Source organism: Dipteris shenzhenensis, chromosome 27 (assembly GCF_047967505.1).
Source record: "Dipteris shenzhenensis isolate YYH24624 ecotype China chromosome 27, Dip_SZ_1.0, whole genome shotgun sequence".
NCBI classification, from domain to species: domain Eukaryota; kingdom Viridiplantae; phylum Streptophyta; class Polypodiopsida; order Gleicheniales; family Dipteridaceae; genus Dipteris; species Dipteris shenzhenensis.
In genome coordinates, this window is record NC_141622.1 from 28,386,838 (window position 1) to 28,400,531 (window position 13,694).

A 13,694-nucleotide genomic window follows, 5' to 3' on the forward strand; every position below is an offset into this window, starting at 1 on the left:
GAGACGATAGCCCATCTCTCCACTTTCACCATAACCCAGAAAGATGCATTTCCTAGACTTAGGATCTAGCTTCTTTCGAAGCTCTTTTGGCACATGTGCATATGCCTCACACCCAAATATACGCAAATGAGAGTAAGAGGGCTTCTTGCCACTCCATGCCTCTTCAGGAATACCACCATCCAAACTCTTACTAGGTGATCTATTGATCACATGCACTGCAGTCTTCATTGCCTCACCCCAAAAACCACCAGAAAGACTTGCATTGGAAAGCATGCATTGCAACCTTTCTTGAATGGTACGGTTCATCTTTTCTGCAACTGGATTTTGCTCTGGAGTACGAGGGGATGTGAGCTCCCTCTTAATCCCACGTGTATCACAGAAATGCTGAAAGTCATGAGAGAGATACTCTCCACCATTTTCAGTCCGTAGGCATTTAAGCGTTCTACCTGACTGATTCTCAACCAAGGCTAGCCATTTCTGAAATACCTGGAACACATCACTCTTCCGAGCTATAGCATAAGCCCACACTTTCCTAGTTGCATCATCAATGAATGTCACATAGTATTCAGCCCCGCCTAATGACCGTGTAGGCATGGGACCACATACGTCTGAATGCACCAAATCAAGCATTTCAAACTCTTTCTTTCCCCTTCTTTTATGGGCTGATTTAGTCTACTTCCCATAGAGACAATGCTCACAAAATTCAAAATCAGAGAAACTCAAATGCGGTACATAACCCAAATGGCATAAGAGTTTCATTCCATTTTGGCTCATGTGCCCCAACCTGCAATGCCACAAAGAAGTGCTTGGCTGTTCGGTTATTGCAACAACTGTTGAGATATCGAGCTCCACTCGCGATATGCCAGGGTGACTGTTGTGCATTTATGTCACCGACTTGTTAGCTGGAGATGCGGTTGGTACACCGCCCATGAATAATAGCTGGATGACAGCTATCCTTATCTACACTAGTTCGTGGCTCAGTTAGTATGCCACCTTAGTTAGTTGAGTTTGGTTTTGAGACCCACATATAGGGTTCTTCTATTTCTTTTGTACTAGAGTTCCCTTGGCTTTAACAACTAAGAAGAGGAAAACTGTTTTCAGCCTCCACCTTTGTGTGTATTCCCCCATTGTGATTGTGAGAAAGCCTCAAGTGAGACTCCTTCCCTCTCTCCCACTATCTTCACATGGTATCAGAGCCTTGTTCATGGTAAGGAGCTCAAGAAAGCAAGCCAAGTTCGTGGTGTCCTGGTAAGAGGACCAGTGTTGCTTTCCTATTTCGAGTTTGGGAGCAAATCTCTACAGGTAGCACAGCCAGAAGTGCAGGAGTGCACTGTTTCAGATTGAGATGCCCTTCACGGTGTGACTTTATTTTTTTGATTTGAGGCCGTTTCGGGGCCCGTTTTGAAGGCGGAAGTTCTTCGCAGGCACTCAGAAAAAGGCCCTGTTTTTTGCTGTGCGGCTAGTCGGTGGAAAGGTGCCGCAGAAATTGCATCGTATGCCTGTGTGCAGAGATATTAGGAGTTGCAGATTCATGCCTGTTGCCTGTTGATGCAAAATCGTCACTAGGAAGTGACTGTGTGGTGAAATACCACTTTTGTCAGTTTTGCAGATCTGCCCGTGTGAGGCAAAAGCTGTGTTTTTTGCAGTGACAGAATATTTTGCAGTGTTCTGTAATGGCATCTGATTCTCTTTCACAGATTGTCACTGAAAAGCTTGACAAGAACAACTTCCAGGCATGGAAGTTTAGAATGACGAATTTCTTGATGGGAAAAGGCTATTGGGAATTCATTACTGGAAATGAAGAAGAACCTGTTCTTCCTAATGTTCCCAGTCAATAGGAAATGCAGGCATTCAAAGGATGGCATGAGAGAGCCAGGAAAGTTATGTACTGGCTGTCTATCAGTATTTCGGACTCCATGATTGTGCATATTCAGGATGCAAATACGCCAAAGGAGGCATGGGATACTTTGGCAAAAATGTACAGCACAAATACGCAAGCCAGGAAAATGCAACTCAAACAGGAGTTGCACAATGTGCAGAGAGAAAATTTGAGCATAAATGAGTACCACATGAAAGTGAAGAAAATTGCAGATGCACTTGCTTCCATTGGGTCGCCAGTGGATGATGATGATTTGGTTTTTGTGACCTTGAATGGTCTAGGAAAGGATTATGCACAGTTCCGGACATCCATTGCCGTCCGTGAAAAATTTCCTGATTTTGAGGAGCTGATTGCTCTTCTAATTTCTGAAGAGCAGAGAAATGGGGGTGCATCTTCTTCAGCAGGAACTTCAAGAGAAACTGTCTTCTACTGAAATGCTGGCAGAGGTAGAGGCAGAGGTAGAGGAGGCCGATCTGCAGGCCGTGGTAGAAATCAGAATATGCAGCAAACGCAAGAAAACTAGTCCTATGCAGGAGGACGTGGTAACTCTAGAGGCAGGGGGAGCCAAAGAGGCCGTGGTGGATGGCAGAGAAGCCAAAATGCAAACAGCAATGTTGAATGCTACTATTGTGGCAAAATGGGTCATATGGCTAAGGACTGCTACAAAAAGCAGAATGACATGTGACAAGTGTAGAAGAACAAAATGATGTGTGGTATGTTGACTCAGGTGCATCAAACCACATGACAGGTCATGCAGAATGGATGCAAGATGCAAGGAAGATGGAAAAGCCAGGATTTGTGGAGATTGGTGATGATACTGCACATCCTATTGTGCAGATTGGCAAAATTCCTTTGTCTATGCAGGATGGGAAAAAGAAATACTTGTCTGATGTATTTCATGTCCCGAACATCACCAAGAACCTGGTTTCTATTGGTCAGATGGTTGAGCAGGGCTTGCAGGTCAGATTTAATCCTCATGGATGCTTTGTTGAGGATATGAAAAATAATGGTCGCTTGATAGCAAAAGGAAAGAAGAAGGGCAGGATGTTTACGTTGGATGCAGACATGCCTGAATTGAGTGCAGCAATGTTTGCACATGGGACCGGTGTAGTTGCAGATATTGATATCTGGCACAAACGCATTGGTCATGTTAATATACAGCGACTTAAATCAATGCAAGCCCAAAATATTGTTGCAGGATTGCCTAAATTCAAGGTTGCAGAAATGCACAAGGTTTGTGAAGCCTGTCAATTTGGAAAACAGGCAAGGAAACCTTTTCCTAGGCATGTTCAAGAGAGTAAAAAGCCATTGGAATTAATCCACTCTGATGTGTGGACTACAAAAGCTGCATCTATTGGAGGCTGTCACTATTTTGTCACATTTATTGATGACTTGAGCAGAAAACTGTGGGTGTATTTTATGAAAAAGAAAAGTGAAGTGTTTGGGCACTTCAAAGCTTTCAAAGCTATGGTTGAAAAAGAAACAGGCCTGCAAATAAAATGCCTAAGGTCAGATGGAGGGGGAGAGTACCTCTCAAATGAGTTTGCAAGGTTCTTGCAGGAGCATGGTATAAAGCAGCAATATTCATGCAGTCATACCCCACAGCAAAATGGAATTGCAAAAAGAAAAAACAGGCATATTGGAGAGGTATCTCGGGCTATGCTAAATGAAAAAGATCTACCAGATTATTATTGGGCTGAAGCAGTTGCTACAGCAGTCTATATAATGAACAGGACTCCCACTACAGCAATACATGGCATGACGCCAGAGGAGATGTATACTGGTAGGAAACCAGATATTTCTCATTTGAAGATTTTTGGTTGCATTGCCTATGTCCATGTGCCAGATGAGTTGAGGTCCAAGTTGGATCCAAAAGCTGAGAAGTGCATCTTTATTGGTTATTCTCTGCAGCAGAAAGGGTATAGATGCTATAACCCTTCTACACGTAAGTTCACAGTGAGCAAAGATGTTGTTTTTGATGAGATGAGTAGCTGGTATAAACCAGTAAATGTGATGATTGATGTAGATGCACAAAATGGTAATGCTGCACAGAATGCACAGCAGCGATCACAAAATATCAGTGGACCTGGAGTGTCCTCTACCAGTGGTTCACATACTTCGCCATGGACAGGCAGATTGAGATCAGAAGAATCCCCTCAAAGCAATGCAGAGAGTGGTACGCAGGTATCACGAAAAGGAAAAGAGAAGGTAGATCAGCCCATGTTTGATGTGAATACAGGTCACTCTTGTGTGGATGGTGAATCCAGTGGCTCAGAACAGAGCATTGATGATGAGTTGGGTATTCCTTCTGTTGTTACACCTGGAGTAAGGAAGACCAGGGATGTTTTGAGAGCACCTGGAAGTGAGCCTATTTTGCGCAGGTCTACCAGGGTCAGGTATCCTGTGGATAGGCTGAAATATGATGGATTTACAGCCATTCACTATGCGTATATGGTCAAAGTGATACAAGAACCAGAACCCACTTCTTTTGAGCAAGCCATGGGAAATGAAAAATGGGAGAAAGCCATGGATGAAGAAATGGATGCCTTGGATGCAAATGCTACATGGGAATTGGTGCCTTTGCCTAAAGGCAAGAATGCAATTGGTTGTAAGTGGGTTTATAAGATCAAGCACAATGCAGATGGTTCTGTGAATAGATATAAGGCAAGATTAGTTGTCAAGGGGTATGCACAGACATATGGCATTGATTATGAAGAAACTTTCAGCCCGGTTGCAAGGATGGCAACCGTAAGAGCAACCATTGCTATGGCTGCATCAAAGGGATGGTCTTTCCATTAGATGGATGTAAAGAATGCCTTCTTGCATGGTGATTTGCAAGAAGAGGTCTTTATGGAGCAGCCAGCAGGTTATGTTCATGCTATTCATCCTGAGTTTGTTTGCAGGTTGAAGAAAGCCTTGTATGGCTTGAAGCAAGCACCTAGAGCATGGTCTGACAAGATAGGACAGTATCTTGTCACTATTGGCTTTCAGATTTCCAAGGCAGATTTCTCACTCTATGTGAGAAAAACAGAGAAAGGGATTATGCTGCTGGTCATTTATGTTGATGATTTGATCATCACAGGTGATAGTGATGAAGATATCCTTCATGTGAAAATGCTATTGAGGCAGAAGTTTGAGATGAAGGATTTGGGAGAGCTGCGTTATTTCTTGGGCATTGAGGTGATTAGATCACCAAGTGGGATACAGCTCTTGCAGAGGCAGTATGGATTGGACATGCTGTCCAAATATGGGATGACAGGCTGTAAGCCTATTTCAGTTCCTTTGGAGCAGAATGTGAAGCTGAGCGCAGATGCAGGTGAGCTTCTGGAGGACACTACTATGTACAGACGCATAGTAGGAAGTTTGATTTACACGACTATTACCAGGCCAGATTTGAGCTATGCTGTTGGGTTGGTAAGTCAATTTATGCAGGCTCCAAGGAAACCGCATTTGGATGCGGCTAGACGCATACTCAGGTATGTGAAGTCCACATTGCAGTATGGACTATTTTATGAGGCTGGGGTTCAGATACAGTTGCATGGATACACTGATGCTGATTGGGCTGGTAGCATTTCTGATAGACGATCTACCAGTGGATATGTGTTCTCTTTTGGGAGTGCTGCAGTCACTTGGAGCAGCAAGAAACAACCTACAGTTGCCTTGTCGAGCACAGAGGCTGAGTACAGGGGTGGAGCAATGGCTGCATGTGAGGTAGCTTGGTTGCATAAGCTACTCTATGATATGCATCAGTCTACAGATGGGCCAGTTGTCATTTATTGTGACAACATGAGCAGCATACACTTGGCAAAGAACCCAGTCTTTCATGCCAGAACAAAGCACATTGAGGTGCATTATCACTATGTGCGGGAGAAGGTTTTACTAGGTCTTATTGATCTAGTTTATGTCAGCACAGAGGATCAGGTAGCTGACATATTCACGAAAGCATTGGGCGCAGAGAAGCTGCGCAAGTTCAGAGACCTGCTTGGTGTGCAGGAATTGGGATTGAGCTCGAGGGGGAGTGTTGAGATATCGAGCTCCACTCGCGATATGCCAGGGTGACTGTTGTGCATTTATGTCACCGACTTGTTAGCTGGATATGCGGTTGGTACACCGCCCACGAATAATAGCTGGATGACAGCTATCCTTATCTACACTAGTTCGTGGCTCAGTTAGTATGCCACCTTAGTTAGTTGAGTTTGGTTTTGAGACCCACATATAGGGTTCTTCTATTTCTTTTGTACTAGAGTTTCCTTACCTTTAACAACTAAGAAGAGGAAAACTGTTTTCAGCCTCCACCTTTGTGTGTATTCCCCCATTGTGATTGTGAGAAAGCCTCAAGTGAGACTCCTTCCCTCTCTCCCACTATCTTCACAACAACATGATCAAATACCCCTGATACATGTAAGGGATACAAAGTCCCACACTTGGCACTCCTGGCCAAAAGCATAGAGTCCTTCTGAATTTTCCAACTCTGAAAGCCAAAAGTGGTGTGAAAACCAGCATCATCTAGCTGACCCACTGAAAGAAGACTCTTGGTCAGCTTAGGCACATGTCTCACATGTTTCAAAACAAATGCAGACCCATTTGCAAAAGAAAACTTTATGTCACCTGCTCCCACTATGTCACATGCATAGTCATTTCCAAGATGCACACAACCTGTCTTTCCACTATGATAAGTGGAGAACCATTCCCTATGGGGAGTAACATGGAATGAAGCACCAGAATCCAAAATCCAATCCTGGGAATATGCATCATTTGAAGTGGTAAGCAACTCTGCAGATAAACTAGACATGAAGAGAACGTCATTGTCACTATCATGTGTGACTGCATTGATCTCCTCGATCTTCACTTTTGCTTTGTCTTCTCTTGGACTTTCTTCCTTTTGATTTGCACCCCAATTTGCATTCTTTTTCTTATTATTTTGCTCTCTTTTTAGCTTGTAGCAATACTTTTTCATATGGCCCTTCTTGCCACAGTGGTAACACTCAATGTTCCGTGCCCTGGATTTGCTACGAGACTTCCCTCTTTCTTGGGACTTCCCCCTGAACTGTGATCTGCCCCTTTGCACATTTAAGGCTGCCCTGCTTGTTGCCATCCATAGACTTCCGTCTAATCTCCTCGGCCAACAAGCTACCCACAACATCATCAAATTTCAGTACTCCACCAGGTGCAGAGTTACTGACAGCTGTACGGAAGGTATCCCATGAGGATGGCAATGAACATAAGAGAAATATTGCCTTAGTCTCCGCATCAAAATTCATCTTCTGAGCCTAAAGCTGGCTGAAAATAATATTGAATTCATTCAAGTGAGAAGCAATGGAGACCCCTTCCTTCATCTGCAGCTCAAACAACCTCTTCATGAGGTAAACTTTATTAGAGGCAGTTTCCTTCTCATAAGTGGCACACAGTTTCTTCCACAAATCTTCCGTAGTCTGCTCATTTACTACTCTGAAATAAACTGACTCTGCAAGATGAAGTCTAATAGTAGACTTTGCTAATGCATCCAACTCATTCCAACCATTCTCAGACATATTTGCAGGCTTAGCTTCAATCCCTTCCAAGGGTTTAATCTGCTTCTTTTGAATAAGCACATCCCTTATTTGTTCTTTCCACAAAGAAAAGTTTGTCCCATCAAACTTTTTAATGCTGAAAAACTCCTTTTCAGACATGGAAGAGGATGCCATGATGCAAATAAAGCAAAATCCCAAATGCTAGTGCCTGCAAGAGAGAATCACAACAAATACCAGGTGCATCCAAATGTGTATGCCACAATAGACTGAAATATCACCAAAAACTCAAAGCTCAAAGCATCAAAAGATGCATCTGACTCATGTGCATATACTATGCATCCATATGAGCAAATCTGACCCAAAAGAAAATGGCAATAAGTGCCAAATGACTCAAGCATAAACATCGTCCACTGGCATATGCATCAATAATATCTCATCCAAGAGAGCATAGCACTATCAGTGCATCATCTGCAATGTGTCAAAGTTGTCCCTCAGCATAAAATAGCATCCATGTGCAAAGCGTCCATAAAAATTAGCATCCCACAAGGCAATTTGGGCCTATCAGTGCATCCAATAAGGACTGCAATGCATCCAAATGGCCTATAAATCATCCATTGCAACCCAATGCATACCACGAACGAGCGCACACACTGCTCAAACTGCAACCAGAGTGATCTGCATAAGGTATGCTCAAGAAATCATAGTCCCACGGTAATGACCGCTACTGAAAATAGAACCTGAGATGCCTCAAAACATGGGCGCCATTGCATAATCGGACTCAGCAAGAAAATCTGCAAATATCTCTCTTCTTCCAGAACTCCAAAATCCCAACCGATGAGTGAGAAATGGGAGTCAACACTTATCCACTGCCATGTGGCATAAATCTAAGGTTTCAAAACCTTAGAATGAAAAATGCATAACAGAGACACGAAATCGAATACACAGAGATCTATAACTCTGGAAATCCTCCACCGAATCGCGCAAGAACTAATAGGTAGGGGTTTTTGGGTGTCCGGAACGCAATGGGACAGACGGTTTTGGAAACCGTGGTCTCAATCACTGGGTCCAACACACGGACTGAAAAACGTTTTTGGAAACAAAGCTGTTTGTAAACTTCACCGGAGGGTGAATGATGAGCAACATAGAAGTTTTAGGACCTCTTGAGTCCATCGGAACTGACAGATCTGCAAATGGTTGCTCCAAACTTAAGTTCCAACACCCGAGCAAAAAACGCAGGAACTGACACAATGAGTCAGAAATCCAATGAAATGACCCCAGATTCAAGAATGAAGGTGTTTGCAAGCTCCTGAAGTGAAGTGGACACCAAAAGCAAGCAATAGTTGCCTCTACAAGTCAATACGGAGTCTCTGTCATCGAACGGAACAGGGAAAAGCTCAAAAAACGACTTTTTCTTTGAAAACTCTTAACAGGCTCTCAAAACCACTTCGCAAAGCCAAAGTAACTTTTCCAAAGGTTCCTCCAAGGTCTCTACACACTCGGATGCAAGTAAAGTCGCCCACAAAGCTTCCCACAGAGCTTCTCCTTCCTCCCACTGAGCTGCTGAGCTTCCAAGCATTCACGCACGCTCAGCTAGATCACCCGGGCTCTGATACCAGTTGAGAGTGCTCTCAACGGAAGCAAGAACGGAAGAAGGAGAGAGAGAGAAACAGAGAGCCACACAAGTTTTGGTGGGTGCAGAACCACCTGTGGGGGTTAAAGATCACTGTGCCTTTACCCCGGTTATGTACAATACTCAAACACATATATAAATGAATGAAAAAGAAGATTAGGGTGGTTCTGCACCCACCAAACTTGTGTGGCTCTCTGTCTCTCTCTCTCCTTCTTCTGTTCTTCAGCTCTGTGGGAGGAAGGAGAAGCTCTGTGGGAAGCTTTGTGGGTGACTTTACTTGCATCCAAGTGTGCAGAGACCTTGGAGAAACCTTTGGAAAAGTCACTTTGGCTTTGCAAAGTGGTTTTGAGAGCCTGTTAAGAGCTTTCAAAGAAAAAGTCGTTTTTTGAGCTTTTCCCTGTTCCGTTCGATGACAGAGACTCCGTATTGACTTGTAGAGGCAACTATTGCTTGCTTTTGGTATCCACATTACTTCAGGAGCCTGGAAACACCTTCATGGTGGAAGAGATGATGAATAAGGGAGAGGAAGGCTCCTTTTATAGAGATTTTGTCACCCTCCTTCACCCATTTATAATTGCTGCCTATAGATTCCTTTCCCCATCAATCACATAAGCCCATATGTCACCATCCATGTCCTTTTTGGCTACTCTTGCCATGTGTCCCATCAAAAGATGCTCAAGACTCTTAAAATATTGAGAAAGTCAAGAGTCTCCCCACATGGAGCCCATAGGGACTCTCTCTTTTCCATATGTCCAAATCCTTCTTATTCCACATAGGAATTCTAGAAGGATTTCTCTTGACTCCACACTCCTCCACATGCCTTCCACATGGTTGGCATGTGATCTCTCTTATATTATTGGAGCACATGGACATGAGCCCACCTCTTTGTATGACTCACTCTTCCTATTTTCTAAAAACCCCACTATATCCCATACACAAATAACTCTCACCCCATACCAAGGTATTTATCATTCATACACATGGTATCTACAATGATCCATTCCACTCATCCTCTCAATCCCATACAATATCTTAGAAAATAGAAATACGTGAGAGCCGCTAGGCTATCACTAGATACTCAAACTCTTATCAAACATAGAGAAAAACAATATCAATTTTTGGTGTCACAATGGTCAGTTCCATTCTTGCATTTGAGGGAAGCAACACTGGGACGCGTTTCAAAAGCAAGCCTCATGGTGAGCTTCTCTTTCTCTAGAGTTACTCTATGGAGACTGTTCTTTTATGCTTCTAGTGGATGATTTTTCATGTGGATCTACTTTCTCACTCAGAGCTTACTCCTATTTCCGGGAATGGTGTGCCCTTGTTGAAAGTGAATCCGGCGTTCTTGTTAAAGCCCTAAAATCTGACAAAGGAGGATATTTTTTTCCCCATTCCTTTGAATAGTTCTGTGTAACAAAGGGCTTGGTGGGAATTTGCTAATACTGACATTGCCTTTGAAGCAAGTGTTGTTGAGTGGGAGAATCACACAGTGGTAGAAATGTTTTAGATCATGCTTGGTCACTAGGAGGTTCCTTGGTTTCTCTGGGATGATGCCACATCCTTAACCATTCTCTGATGTCTACTACTATTCAAAAAGTTACTCCTTTTGAGGCTTACTTTGGAAAGAAGCCAGATGTATCTTATTTCTATCTGTTTGGGTGTGATGCCTTTGTTCACATTCCAAGAAATAGAGGGGAAAGTTGGATGTTAAGTCTACCCATACCATTTTTGTCAGGTACAATTATCAATCAACCGAGTACCATTTTTTGTCGGGTACAATTCTCAATAAATTGGTTGTATGACCCTTCTAAGAGGGGGATTATTCTTAGTAGGGATGTTATCTTTGATGAATAGATTCCATATTATATGATTGATGCTGAACCTTCTCTTATCATAGAGCCAGTGGATGATGGCAGTGGTGATGATCTTGTTCCTGAACTGTCTAGTTCCATCTTTCAATATATCCCTCCTGATAGTCTTGTTGTTCTTGAACCATCTAGCTCCATCTTTCAATATATCCTTCCTAATAGCCTAGTTAAATTCGTGTTGAAAACCTACAAATAATATAAAAAACTTCAAAATATGAGCATAAAGAAACCTTGCATACCTAAATTTGTGAGATGTTACATGGAACGTTTACCAAAGAATTTTGCAATAGCAACGTTGTATTGGGAGGCCTTTGTTTGTTCATTTGTACTACAAACCTTTGATGTACAGTCTCTACATCTTTCTTCATAGAATCTGCCATCTTTCTTCATAGAAAGATGTAGAGACTGTACATCTTTGATTGCAATGTGAACCTCCTCCTTTTTGTATTTCCAACCTGAGATGCCATGAGTACAAATTTTGCATTGTAAAGCACCATATATTGTCTATATAACATGACCATCAAAGAAATATTTACTTTATGTCGATTGCACCATTATAGAGAAATTTATTTTACACTGAATGGCAAACAAAACATAACTACTAATGCATTTCCATCAGGTTTTCATGATGAATTTGATTGCATGATTAGGACTCTACAACCTAGGGGTGGGGGGTATTCACAAATTGAATAGGAAAATAGTGCCTTTTATTCACAAAAAAATCACAAAAAAAGGACTTTTAAATTAGGCCTTTAATGCACGTGATATGAACCCCCCAAGTCTTCAACTACATCCATTTTTCAAATATTGAAAAACCAAAAATGATGAGCTCTCTATCTTCAAATAATTATCATTTAACCATGTTGTTCAACCAATTGCTAGGCTTTCAAAATACAATAAAAAATTTAGGTTGAGGAATACTCTATCAAACCAATAGGGATACAATTGAAGAGTAAACAAAACAACAGCACCAAAACCTAATTATCAATTCAATTCAACAATAGCAAAAGCCATACTATACTTTTGTTTCAAAAATCAGACTAGGAAATGGATCAAAACAACACTTTCACGCCTATCACACTTAACTATTTCACCTACATACTCTAGCATCCGGGAGAAATAATCTAAGGAGATTGCAATCAAGCATGCATGTGTAGGGTACAATGAAGTATCCAAGCATACTAAATCTATCACTTAGCAAAAAAAACAGGTGATAGTAAGTCAAGAAGTCTTTGACAAGACCTCTTCTTACCTTATTAGGGGTTTCTACTTATCAACTTACAATTGAAGTCAATATTCTATATCTTGAATTCAGTGACACCATAGTATCAATGGCCATCCCTCTACCTCTAAAAGTCAAGCAATCAAATGAGTAGACTGCTGCTGCTGCTAACATTCCAACATGTTCCCTCAACATGTATTGAGAACATCAAGAGAAAGGCATGTCCCTATTGGTCTTCTTGAATTAGTTATGACAATCAACCACTAGATATCTCAAAGATGGTTGCAGTCACATTTGAAGCTGAATAATGGGCATAAGCAACACAGAAACTGTGACTTGTTGTGGACAAGAATCACACCTAGGCTTTGATGAAATTGCAACAGAAGAAAGTCCATGGGATGCAAGAGCATCTTCAAGTTGACATGGAACTATAAACTACTACAAGGTGAGATTATCTACCAGTAGAGAGGAGTAAACTACAATGGGAGGTTCTCCCTAGGTCCTTGAGTGACTTCTATCCAAGCCCACCACTTAAAATCCATCCCTGAGACAAAAATATGTACCCACAACCTTAGGCAATGGATAAACGACTAAAGAGATGTATCTAACAAAGTCTAGAGGCAAGGCAAGCCACAATGAGGTATGTAAACTAAACAAATTCATATGTGGATTGTCACACTTTTAAAGGGCCTTTGTATATAAAGTCATAATTCTTTACTAAAGGCTTTGTGTGTTTTGTGTCCAATCACAACTTCTATACTTACAAGAAAACAATCTTTGTGATTATAGCAATGTCTTTCAATGACTTATCTCTTGCTAACAACCCTGCTAAAATGATGACAACTATCAAGAAAGCAATGGTGATAAATTTTGTGATGAAGGACCCTAGGGAATGCTCAAATCTCACCAAGAGGTCTCTGCACATAATTATTGTCCCAAAACATTTTAAGTGTTATCTCGCATAGTGTCTCTCCACAGCAGTCTCTATCATAAGTGTTTGTAAAAGTACATGATATACATTGGTCTAGAGTTCAAAGAGTTGGCACACACTGTTTGAATGTTACTCTTTATATAGATAGCATCTTGCACATGCAATTCCAATTCCTTAAATTGGATGACAAAATTGTCATAGTAAATGCACTAACATTAAGCTTTCTCAATCCAGACCAGCCGAATTAGGTAGCCACCATCAAACAAATTCTTACATCAACATCATGGCAACAGATAACACAAAAGTGAAGTTTACCATATACACCCGTACAAGCTCAAAGTTTCCAAAAAGTTTGATATGTACCACATGAGTTGACTCAGTCAAAACCACCCTTATGAGTTGATTTTATGACTCTTGTGTTGGTGTCTAGATGAAGATATTCCTCTTCAATAGATTCATGTGTCATTCTACAAGATGCCAAAAGATTTGATTAAAACTCAAAAGGAAGTTTCATCCAAACATGAAGTTTTACATTTCTTCAGTTGAATCTTTCTTCTTCCAATTCCTTTAGTGTTATAGATTCTTCAAGACTGTTTTAACTAAAACATGGTATAGAGGGTTCACGGGCTCGATGAGCATTTCTCTTTAGCTTTC